At 42.5% G+C, this 12,021-nt stretch overlaps 1 protein-coding gene across 1 annotated transcript in view; it reads left to right on the forward strand.

Moving 5' to 3' along the window:
- Positions 1-12,021, forward strand: part of LOC134223034 (peroxidasin homolog) — a 491,869-nt gene that overhangs the window by 423,195 nt on the left and 56,653 nt on the right. The gene's annotated exons all lie outside the window — the stretch shown is intronic.

A 12,021-nucleotide genomic window follows, 5' to 3' on the forward strand; every position in this document is an offset into this window, starting at 1 on the left:
ATATTTACCAACCGCTGCCTAATGATCATAATAATAATAATAACCATCAAAATCATCAGCATCATCATAATCAGACGCTATGTTCCGTCGATATCAACTACGCCAATCACCCTCGAGGGGGGCACCAGTTACGAGATTCGGTAGCTGGGGGTGATGTTTTATCCACGCCGAAGTACCAATACCAAAATAGTTGGTGGTGATGGAATCTGCGGAAAAATGCCAAGGATATGTGGAAGAAAGAAGGGGACGATATATTGTGATATATTAATTACGATTAAGCCTTTAATCCCATTCAACCACCGAAATGAACCATATCTATCTTGAACGAGGGGTTGGCTCCGTTGTAGGTTGTGAAGAAAAGGCATGCCACCCCCGCAGAGGCGCCTGGAGTTAATGATCCATTTGATTTGATTCACGCGGTCGGAATGATTGATTCGAACAATTTTAGTGCTGAAGTGATTTCGTCACTCATGTCTGGTGGCGTGATGGAGGTTGAATTCCATCGTTCGATTTAGAAGAGACAGAATATGGGCATAAACACGATGGAAACCGTGCTCTTAGTTCCGCAAAAGAAAAACCATCGAATTATCAGATCCATTAATCATTAATTATTAATGTCCATACTATGTAAAGTTAGGAATAAAAAGAAGCATATTTCTTGTTTACAACACCGATTGTCACAATACTGTGATTATTTCAGATTCGGAATGGTCTCTCACAAAACTGCGACATGCTCTCATTGTTCAAACAACTTATAAAGTCTTCACGATTATCATCAAGCATTCAAATTAAATCCCACTGAGTGAGTCCTTACTGGTGCCGACATTCAAAGCGGAATGCGCAACGCTAGTCCAAAAGACAACAATCTCACCAAGCAATAAAAATAAGCAAAAGGATTCCATCCATTCCAACTGCTAATCTTATTACCTATTCGTCGTTGTTTCTGTGTCCTGAAAGCAATTCATCCGATGATTACATTTCACCACCATCTCCCACCATTCATTTCATCGCTTGCCCCCATTTCGGAACCGCCATCATTCTGTTCCTGTAGTACTGGATGGTCGTCACCAGCGCCATCTTCCATTTCGCAGACGACTCGGTAGCTGGCTGTCCGTCTCTCTATTTGCCCAATTTATCATTTTATTAATCTTTAATTACTTTTCCATTGCCCTTTTCCACGGTGGGGTCGCCGCTTTTCCGTGGAGACTTGGCTTTCCGAGGAGATTTAGCTCCGAGTGCATCCTGAACTTGCTCACTCGCCTTCCCGCTTCGCTCACTAACCAAACAGGTCAGAAAGCCGGAAAACGTCAGAAGATCCCAGGTTTAAGATTTTCGCTGCGACAGCGATGACCATCCAAGGACTAAGCCAAGGAGCAACCGAAGCCAAGTGAGAACCTCAGCAGCGGCAGCCTCGCCGTAGCGCTGACGGTGGCGGATGTTATCACAGTTTCATTAGTCACAATGACTCTTTGGTATTATACACTTTCATCGCTTTCGGTATATCGTGGTGCGGTAGCCGGAGGCTAGAAAATCGTTGGTCAAAAGTTAACATTGGGATCGAGCATTTTGGGGTTTCTAGAACGTGAAGTTCTGGTGATTCCTGTGAATATTCGCATGCATTGAATAATTTAAACATCATAACAAAAGTCAGAATGAAATCCTTTATGATGTTACCTAAAACGCTGAAGTGGCGCGTAGATATTCTGGTGACTGGGTTCTTTGAAGCAAGAAAGGCGACATCACTGCTAGGTTGGTTAATAGATATTTATTCCTTTTTCGATATAGAGCCGACTTTAGCTCAAACGTGTACCACTCTGCGTCGCATCACTTGTTATAAGAAGATACTGGCAGTAGGGAAGGGTTGACAGTCCCACCACAGTGATTCGTTTTACGATGGTCTTTTTTTGCTGTTTGTTATCCCCCAGAATAACCATTAGAAGGTTCATACAGCTCGGATCGTCGTACACGCGACGAGCGATGCGATGATGGTGATGCACAGTGGGTTCAACTTTCGGTACTTTTTGTTAAAATTGGTTATATCACGTAGCATGACCGCCCACCATTGAACTGGAGTGTTGTCTCAATGTACTTCCGCGAGTCGAATTTCCCGGCATGACAACGGTGACGGCAGCGGCTTTAGCTCACAATCATTCTTTTTCATCGCTTCCCCGCCCGGTCCGGTTCCGCAGAGTCACTTTAGCTTTGATTTAGTGACAGCGGCGTGTCTTGCTTCATTCATTGCCGTTTTATTTTGCACCCCACTGGCTTCCAACTGGTGGGAGCACTCCGGCGATGCTTTCGATCCCGAGCAGAATGGGGCCAACTCGAGCTGGAGAATACTGATTGGAAGGGAATTGAAAATGGAGCTCATGCCGGCAGACATGCAAACACCTCCACAAACACACACATACACAAATGGGAACCGAGAAGAGCTAATCTAATTCGAACGGTTTGTCACGCTCCGGGGATGAATGGCTTTCCGGCAAAGGTAATAATTTGCACCTTCCCCAGGGGAGTTTATAATCTGAAAACTAACGGGATATGGGACGAGATGTATTTATTTGCTGCTATGTGCTCGAAATTGATTTGAAGATATGAGCATCTCTTAGGACCAGTTCAATAGAACTTCCGATAGTTTGCACGTATTTGCCAGAATTATTGGTCTATTTATCCGTCGCTCATTTGTTTATCAGAGGTGTTCAGTTTATTGCGGAAATTACGACAGCACTCACATACTCCCGATGACTTGATGAACTATGTATAATATACAACGTCTGAACGATTTGGTTGGATTTATTTTATTAAATTTGATGGATTTATTTTTTTGTTAAATATCTTGGCTGTGCATATGAACAACACATGTTTCGAAAATGGACAAATTGATACGAAATTTGCGTGTCGTGGAGGGACTTGGACCCCTCAACCTCCTACTCTCTGGATAGGCGTGATATCCCATACACAACAAGACCACTTAAAGGTCCCGTTTGCGGAAAAGCCATCCGAATCCGAGTATCAACCTGGTGGAGGTTCGCGGTTCGCTATTTTTTTTTTCAAATTGGATATCTTTCGGATGCTTGATTTGCCCAATCACATGTGCTTTACTGTTTCATATTCATAGTCAAGTGAGCCCACATTGTTTTATATCGAGAACTTCACACGTTATGCTCCCAACAACGGGCTAGGCGGATTTGTATAGACTGTGAATCAATCACACTCTGCAGTCATTTAACTTGAATTGAATCACATGACAGAGTATCATAAAAAAAACTCCGACGGAGTATTCGATCCTCTTACGCTAGTGAATGACATTATCGGATACCGAGGCCGCTTGGCATATAACCACACATCAATCTTTAAGCCTTATTCTTTAAAATGGAACACTGTCTTCAGCATCATCCCCCATCAGGGAAAAGTATCAAGCATGGGCAGTCAAGGCCCTACGACAACCTAGAACGTCATGAACACGGTGAATATGCTCTAACACGTCCAAATTTTTAAATATAGCTAGATTAACACGTACGTCCCCAACCCCCATTTTACGACAAAACTCAAAATTCAAAACCACGCAGCTCAGCCAATTTCTAACGGATTTTCAAGCAATCTTCTGGAATCGATCACAAAATTCCTATAGTTTTAGGAACCGAGGTCAATTTTTGTGCAATAGCCATGGTTCCGGATATATTCCGGGGAGTACTGGGGTTACCTCCCTCCCGGAAAAAATGGTCACTGGCAGATCGGCTTCGAAATCCATCGTGCGACATGTCAAACTTCATGATTTTGCAAAACAAGTACACTGGAGTACATTTCGGCGATTTTCGATCGAATTGGCCACCCTCCGGGTACTTCCAGGGCCTGGTTCCCTTGGGGAAGTGGCCAATTTTCATTCAATTCTGGAACCCATCTTGCGACATATCAAACTTCATGATTTTGCAAAACAAGTACACTGGAGTACATTTCGGCGATTTTCGATCGAATTGGCCACCCTCCGGGAACTTCCAGGGCCTGGTTCCCTTGGGGAGGTGGCCAATTTTCGTTCAATCTTGGAATCCAACTTGCGACATATCAAACTTCATGATTTTGCAAAACAAGTACATTGGAGTACATTTCGGCGATTTTCGATCGAATTGACCACCCTCCGGGTACTTCCAGGGCCTGGTTCCCTTGGGGAAGTGGCCAATTTTCATTCAATCCTGGAACCCATCTTGCGACATATCAAACTTCATGATTTTGCAAAACAAGTACATTGGAGTACATTTCGGCGATTTTTGATTGAATTGGCCACCCTCCGGGAACTTCCAGGGCCTGGTTCCCTTGGGGAGGTGGCCAATTTTCGTTCAATCTTGAAACCCATCTTGCGACATGTCAAACTTCATGATTTTGCAAAACAAGTACATTGGAGTACATTTCGGCGATTTTCGATCGAATTGGCCACCCTCCGGGTACTTCCAGGGCCTGGTTCCCTTGAGGAAGTGGCCAATTTTCGTTTACTCTTGAAATCCACCTTGCGGCATGTCAAACTTCATGATTTTGCAAAACAAGTACACAGGAGTCCATTTCGGTGATTTTCGATCGAATTGGCCACCTTCCGGGTACTTCCAGGTAGACCTGTGCGTGAAATTTGACCGGCGGTGGCACGATAGATCATTTTCAGCCGGCGGCGTCACGCCGTTGATGATTGGCGGTGGCGTGGAACGATGTGAACCAGTTTCAAGCGCCAAAATTTATTCAGAAGTTCCTCCCGGAATTCTTTCAGAAGTTCCTCCACGAGTTTTTTCAAAAGATCGGAAATTCCTTTGGACATTCCTCCAGATATTCCTCTATAAGTGCCTCTGGGAAATTCTTCCAGATGCTCCTCCCGGATATCGTCTGGAAGTACCTCCATGAATTCCTCCGGAAGTTCCTCCAGGCATTCCTCCGGAAGTTCCTCCAGGAATTCCTCCGGAAGTTCCTCCAGGAATTCCTCCGGAAGTTGCTCCAGGAATTCCTCCGGAAGTTCCTCCAGGAATTCCTCCGGAAGTTCCTCCAGGAATTCCTCCGGAAGTTCCTCCAGGAATTCCTCCGGAAGTTCCTCCAGGAATTCCTCCGGAAGTTCCTCCAGGAATTCCTCCGGAAGTTCCTCCAGGAATTCCTCCGGAAGTTCCTCCAGGAATTCCTCCGGAAGTTCCTCCAGGATTTCCTCCGAAGTTCCTCCAGGAATTCCTCCGGAAGTTCCTCCAGGAATTCCTCCGGAAGTTCCTCCAGGAATTCCTCCGGAAGTTCCTCCAGGAATTCCTCCGGAAGTTCCTCCGGGAACTCCTCCGGAAGTTCCTCCAGGGATTCCTCCGGAAGTTCCTCCAGGAATTCCTCTGGAAGTTCCTCCAGGAATTCCTCCGGAAGTTCCTCCAGGAATTCCTCCGGAAGTTCCTCCAGGAATTCCTCCGAAAGTTCCTCCAGGAAATCCTCCGGAAGTTCCTCCAGGAATTCCTCCGGAAGTTCCTCCAGGAATTCCTCCGGAAGTTCCTCCAGGAATTCCTCCGGAAGTTCCTCCAGGAATTCCTCCGGAAGTTTCTCCAGGAATTCCTCCGGAAGTTCCTCCAGAAATTCCTCCGGAAGTTCCTCCAGGAATTCCTCCGGAAGTTCCTCCAGGAATTCCTCCGGAAGTTCCTCCAGGAATTCCTCCGGAAGTTCCTCCAGGAATTCCTCCGGAAGTTCCTCCAGGAATTCCTCCGGAAGTTCCTCCAGGAATTCCTCCGGAAGTTCCTCCAGGAATTCCTCCGGAAGTTCCTCCAGGAATTCCTCCGGAAGTTCCTCCAGGAATTCCTCCGGAAGTTCCTCCAGGAATTCCTCCGGAAGTTCCTCCAGGAATTCCTCCGGAAGTTCCTCCAGGAATTCCTCCGGAAGTTCCTCCAGGAATTCCTCCGGAAGTTCCTCCAGGAATTCCTCCGGAAGTTCCTCCAGGAATTCCTCCGGAAGTTCCTCCAGGAATTCCTCCGGAAGTTCCTCCAGGAATTCCTCCGGAAGTTCCTCCAGGAATTCCTCCGGAAGTTCCTCCAGGAATTCCTCCGGAAGTTCCTCCAGGAATTCCTCCGGAAGTTCCTCCAGGAATTCCTCCGGAAGTTCCTCCAGGAATTCCTCCGGAAGTTCCTCCAGGAATTCCTCCGGAAGTTCCTCTAGGAATTCCTCCGGAAGTTCCTCTAGGAAATCCTCCAGAAATTCCTGGAAATCCAGGTGGCCAATTCCAGTTTTTCGGAGGAATTCCTGGAGGAACTTCCGGAGAAATTCCTAGATTAACTTCCGGAGAAATTCCTGGAGGAACTTCCGGAAGAGTTCATGGAGAAACTTCCGGAGGAATTCCTGGAGAAACTTCCGGAGGTATTCCCGGAGGAACATCTGGAGGAATTCCTAGAGGAACTTCCAGGTGAATTCCTGGAGGAGCTTCCGAAGGAAGTCCTGAAGGAACTTCCAGGCGAAATCCGGGAGGAGTTTCTGGAGGAACTTTCCAGAGGCACTTACGGAGGAATGTCCAAAGGAATTTCTTGACGATCTTTTGAAAAAACTAGTGGAGGAGTTTCTGGAAGAATTCTTCGACGAACTTCTGAAGAAATTTTGATGCTTGAAACTGGTTCACGCCGATCCACGCCACCGCTGATCACCAACGGCGTGACGCCGCCGCCGCTGCCTAAAAATGATCTATCACGCCACTGCCGGTAAAATTTCAATCAGCGCACAGGTCTACCTGTAAGTACACGGAAGGTGGCCAATTCGATCGAAAATCACCGGAATGGACTCCAGTGTACTTGTTTTGCAAAATCATAAAGTTTGATATGTCGCAAGATGGGTTCCAAGATTGAACAAAAATTGGCCACCTCCCCAAGGGAACCAGGCCCTGGAAGTACCCGGAGGGTGGCCAATTCGATCGAAAATCGCCGAAATGTACTCCAGTGTACTTGTTTTGCAAAATCATGAAGTTTTATATGTCGCAAGATGGGTTCCAAAATCGAATGAAAATTGGCCACTTCCCCAAGGGAACCAGGCCCTGCAAGTACCCGGATAGTGGTCAATTCGATCTAAAATCGCCAAAATTTACTCCATTGTACTTGTTTTACAAAATCATGAAGTTTGATATGTCGCAAGATGGGTTCCAAGATTGAATGAAAATTGGCCACCTCCCCAAGGGAACCAGGCCCTGGAAGTACCCGGAGGGTGGCCAATTCGATCGAAAATCGCCGAAATGTACTCCAGTGTACTTGTTTTGCAAAATCATGAAGTTTGACATGTCGCACGATGGATTTCGAAGCCGATCTGCCAGTGGCCATTTTTTCCGGGAGGGAGGTAACCCCAGTACTCCCCGGAATATATCCGGAACCATGGCCATTGCACAAAACTTGACCTCGGTTCCTAAAACTATAGGAATTTTGTGATCGATTCCAGAAGATTGCTTGAAAATCCGTTAGAAATTGGCAGAGCTGCGTGGTTTTGAATTTTGAGTTTTGTCGTAAAATGGGGGTTGGGGACGTACGTGTTAATATCACTAAATTGAAGAAATTGGCATTTTTCGAAGGACTTTCATGAAGTATATAAACATGATTTTAGGTCAATCAATACCAGAAACGTTATAAGCACATCTGATCCAATGAATTTCCATCAGATTTGCACCTTACAATTGTTTTCTATTTGGTTTTCTTTGAATTTAAGTTCAGTGAATTTAATTTGAAAATATTCCATTCAAGTCCGTTTCAAAAACTCGCATGCAAACGCCATCACCACCAGTTCGAAGCCACCAAAAATTCAACAACATGCGGCCAGAGGAACTGGGATATGAGAATGTTGAATGAAGTATAGAGATACTAGTCAGTTTGTAAATATATGTTTCATTCGACTTTTAATAAAATATCATTTTTTATTTCATTTTGACCTCAACATTTCTCCTCGTCCTAAAATGTTATTCTGATCGATTTCTGGTTGATTTTTTTTTATCGACCAACTTCCAATAACCACACGTAATCTGTTATCATGTTGCAATTGTGTTGTGCTAGAATATAGTGCGATGATCCAGAAAATTCCTTTCTTTTAATCAACAAGGAAACAGATCGGATTGCAATTTGAACAAATTCAAATCCTCTACTAGATCCTCTACCACAACATTCAAGTCACATTGACTAATAAAATACATTCCAGCACTCGGGAAATAAGTTAAAACTTAAACATTTTGTAACTTCATCGTAAATTTTCTCATTCATGCCGTTGTTTTGTTAAATTAGAGAAATATCAGAGTGCAGAATTGACGGATCATCCAACCATATGCTCGGGTAACTGTAACATGTTGAACAGCACACGAGTGGAGCGGAGCCCAAGTTTTTTTTTCTGGCGCATTACTTTGCGTCTTAGCACACAACAAAGCTTGATAAAACTAGTGAACTTTTTCCCGTTTCACTGTTATAAACTGACCATAGTTAAAAGAAATTGCATTGGGATTATTGCAACATCCACGCAGCATTTTCAACGCGAATCAAATAAAAAGTCCCCCACGCACCAGTAGGTTGACGGTTTCGGGTTTCTGTTGCGTAGCCGTCAACGTCGCTTCAGCTTGTATGCAATCATACACAAGAACGATCGAATGCAACCTATCGATTCGTTGATTGATTTTGCTAAATGATAGTTTTCCGCCCAAATTTCTATCATTGGAATGATCATAAATAGCAGGAATAATCGAAATATATAGAACTGCGTACAGTTCTCGTACTTGCTTTATTCGAATGAACATAATAAAGGAGCTTCAATTGACAGTAAATACATCATATCACTTGAGCAATTATTGAAAATTTATCGCGCCAGAGGAATTTCATATTTACATTCAATAGAACTTACTCCAATGAAAACATATAATTTTTTTTTGCTTGGACAAACTATTATATTGAATTCTTGTTACTCTCCTCTCAAAACCGTTCACAGAAAATAACCAGGCTTGTATACAACCCTTCGAAGGTGGCTTGCATAAAACATATTTTTAAATAACTTTTACTTAATAAAATTATAGATAAATCACACTTATTATGTTTAACTTGTTCAAAATGCATCACATTTCGAAAGATTTGATGTTTGTGATCCATTTTGGACCTTGATTAACTAGTAATTCTTTTTATAGGGTTGACGATGGCTGTTCCAAAATGCTCAAAATCATTGATTTTACGACATTTATTGAGATCTCAACGTGTTAGAGCTAATCTGAGGTCAGATTCGGATTCAGCGAGCAAAAATCTATTAGGGACACATTATTTGGTGTTAGGTACAAAATCTTGTTGAGCTGTGTTAGCAGTTAGGTAATTATGCAAGTTGTACTGTTTAAAAAAAGATTCTAATTCAAACGTATCCGCAGTGTTATTGTGTTATACAGTCGCCTCTCCACATCTCGATATTGAAGGGACCATCGAGATAGGAAGAGATCGAGCAATGGAAGGAAAATTGAAATGGGTACTAGGGTAAATGATCCAATAGTTGTGGGTGTTCCTATAGTTGCGGTACTATAGTTTTTAGAGAAAATACGAATTTATCGCAGCAACCCGCATTGTCGGTCAATTAGTTGACATGTCACAACACGAAAGAAAAGAAAACGGCTTGCAAATTCCCTCAATGTCAGTAAAGTATTACTAAAAACCTTCATACGGGAGCTTGGCAGAAGGAAGGTCGTGCGATATGTGCCATCACAAATATTGCCCTCCGCTCGCTTTCAAATCGACTTCTATAAAAACATTCTTCATGCCTGCCGTATCCTAACGGAACTATCAATTCTATACTTTCGCCTCTAATGCTATCATGAACATGTACGTCCAAGTTTGGAAGATGATATTAGCATTTCCATATCACTTATTTTTGTTTTATCTTTGCACCAATAGTTGCAGTAGTGTTCCAATAGTTGCGAAATCCCGTATGAAACCAATGAGATTCGCAACTATAGGAACATGAATTACAAAATACCGCAACTATTGGAACAAAGCACCAATAATTGGAGGAACATGTTTAAGGATGCAAAACTTGATTTTGTTTCATCTTAAACACTCTTCGTGCAAGAAAAAATTAAAAGGCTTTCGGATACACCCTCAAGATATGCAAAATGAAGTATAAGTTTGGTGCAATCGATCAAATAGCATTGGAAGGTGCTTAGCTCCTCCACTATTGGATCTTTTACCCTAGATCCAAAAAAAGCTCGTTGCCATGAAAAACGACAACAAAACAAATGTCATTTCCTCTTGTTGATATGTTTGTTGTTCTCCACAGATGGTCTAGTAGCCTAAAAATTTGAACATATCGACATAAGGAGATTGAATCCAGAACAAAATATGATCACATCACATCGAGATAGGGAGGTTATCGAGATGTAGAATGCCTAAATATATGTAGATTGAAGGGACCGAGGAAACCATCGACATAGGGAGAGATATCGAGATACAGAACATCGAGATGTAGAGAGTCGACTAACAAACTATTTTCAATCTTCCTTCGACATCATAGGCGATCCAAACTATCCTTGAAAAAAAATTTTTTGGTGCTCAAAGCCTCAATACCCGTTATATCCAATACACATCCTGAGAGATCAACAGATATCGTAGGATCATTTTGGGATATTCTAGGTAATCCAAACTACCCTTGAGCTCAGAACTTGAGATCTACTGCAGGAAAAAAATCTTTTTTTATTGTCTTTATTAAGGAGACTTTCAGCCCTAGGCTGGCTCATCTCCTAAACAAACATAAAATCTATTTTCAGCACGCAAAGCTTAAATATTAGACCTCTTCATGTTTTCAAAAAGTATCGAAAACTCACCCGGTCAGCCCAGAATCACAATTCTTATGCTAAAATAAGCCTCCTGTCAAATTTTCAGCTGATTCGGAAAAAAATTCGAGGTGGCTCAAATCGATTTAGTGTTTTTGGGCCGTTTTCAATTTTGAAAAAAATCTCACAAGAGATATAAACGCCAGATATCATCGCAACAACCTCTAAATGGAAGCTTTTGGTGCGCTCTACAAGTCTTGTGAACATTGCGATACGTTCCGTTCACGTTTTGACCATGTTAAAGTGACTTTCAAGCTTTTAAGTGCATAAAAACACTATTTCCTCTGAAAGTGGTTGTTCTACAAAATTCTTGAATTTATTGCAAATCATTTATTACAATCTAATTTATTATATTATTATTCCTCTATTTTCCATGGACATTTGAGTAATTTAATTGCCAATGTACGACTTACCGTTAAATTCTTAAAAATCAGAAGCTGAAACTTTGTCTTTAATTTGCACGTTAGGATTTCTTCAAACAAGTTGTTCGAACAAAGAAGCTTTGATTTCACTTGTTACTACGATGCACTCAATGGTAAAAACATTCAGACATATGGTGCAATGAACCAAATTTGAGCTTCCGTTTAGAGGTTGTTGCGATGATTTTCGGCGTTTGTATCTCTTGTTAGATTTTTTTTCAAAATTGAAAATAGCCCAAAAACACTAAATCGATTTGAGCCACCTCGAAATTTTATCCGAATTAGCTGAAAATTTGACAAGAGGCTTATTTTAGCATAAGAATTGTGATTCTGGGCTGACCGGGTGAATTTTCGATAATTTTTGAAAACATGAAGAGGTCTATTAAATATGCATTCAGTTATATCCATTACACTTCATGAGAGGTCAACAGATATCGAAGGAGCGTTTTTGGGTATTCTGGAGTAATCCAAACTGTCCTTGAATTCGGGTCTTGAGATTTACAGATGCAAAAATCGTGTTCAGTACTCAAAGCTTCAATATGCATTTAATTATATCCATTACACCTCCTGGGGCTGCGAAATGGTGAGTTGACATCCGGGAAGGGGCGCCTAACATAGCTCTGGTCCTCACAAGTTCCAATACTCACGCTTCCACGGGTCTTCCGATGACAATTGACCGCCAGCTAAGGGTTGCGTACTTAGCTGGTAGTGTAGCTTGAGCAATGTTGTGCTTCTAACATCAGCTAGAGTGAGAGGGTGCGTACTGTGGGGTCTGCCTAGGATGTGGTGGGGTTC

The sequence above is a fragment of the Armigeres subalbatus genome, chromosome 3 (genome assembly GCF_024139115.2).
Source record: "Armigeres subalbatus isolate Guangzhou_Male chromosome 3, GZ_Asu_2, whole genome shotgun sequence".
Classification (NCBI taxonomy): Eukaryota; Metazoa; Arthropoda; class Insecta; order Diptera; family Culicidae; genus Armigeres; species Armigeres subalbatus.